Here is a 1243-nt window from a genome sequence, read left to right as displayed (position 1 = left end):
GTGATGGTGGTGGTGGTGGTGGTGGTTGGTAGTGATGGTGGTGCTGGTAGTGGTGGCTGCAGCACTGAGGTTCTGACAAAGTCCAGGGGATTCTGCTGGGCAGTCAGGGCTGCTGTGCTTCCTCCTGGTCGTTGCTGACCCACTCCCTGGCCAGCTTGATTCATCTGCATCAAAAATTCCTAACGGTATTTGAAAACCAATTTTTTAAACATTAAGATTCAATATACATTTATTTATTCATTCATTTTTGAGATTGAGTCTCACTCTGTTGCCCAGGCTGGAGTACAGTGGCTCAATGTCAGCTCACTGCAACCTCCACCTCCTGGGTTCAAGTGATTCTCCTGCCTCAGCCTCCCAAGTAGGTGGGACTACAGGTGTGAGCCACCAGGCCCAGCTAATTTTTGTATTTTTAGTAGAGACAGGGTTTCACTATGTTGGCCAAGCTGGTGTTGAACTCCTGGCCTCAAACAATCTGCCCACCTTAGCTTCCCAAAGTTCTGGAATTACAGGCATGAGCCACCATGCCCGGCCACATTTATTCTTAACAGGTAGAACATACAGTACGAAGATTTCAGCTAGGCATGGTGGCTCATGCCTGTAATCCCAACACTTTGAAAAGCCAGGGTAAGAGGATCGCTTAACTCCAGGAGTTCGAGACCAATCCTGGGCAACATAGTGAGACCCCACATCTCCAAAAAGGTTTTAAAATTAGCCAGATGTGGTGGTGTACGCCTGTAGTCCCAGCTACTCGGGAAACGAAGGCGGAGGATCACTTGAGTCCAAGAGTTCAAGGCTGCGGTGAGCTATGAGTGGGCCACTGCACTCCAGCCTGAACAACAGAGCGAGATCTCATCTCTAAAAATTATGTATGCATGTGAATGTCTATATATACACACACATATTGTGTGTGTGTATATATATAGCCTATATATGTATATATGCTTGTATGTATGTATATACATACATGTATAGGCTATATATATATAAAATACATGTATACACAGGGCCTCCCAAAAGCCCTATCTTTCATTGCCTATATATATGTGTAGGCAGTGATATAGACATTGTATATATCATGTACATATATCAATGTATATATCATTGTATATATCGTGTATATATATCAATTGTATATCATATATAGACTTAATAAATCTTATTCATTCAGTATGACACATGTATACCTGTATATATATATAAAATATATATATTGAATGAATGATACTCATTAAGCCAAAAAAAT

The sequence above is a fragment of the Chlorocebus sabaeus genome, chromosome 28 (genome assembly GCF_047675955.1).
Source record: "Chlorocebus sabaeus isolate Y175 chromosome 28, mChlSab1.0.hap1, whole genome shotgun sequence".
NCBI lineage: Eukaryota > Metazoa > Chordata > Mammalia > Primates > Cercopithecidae > Chlorocebus > Chlorocebus sabaeus.
This window is presented reverse-complemented; position numbering follows the sequence as displayed.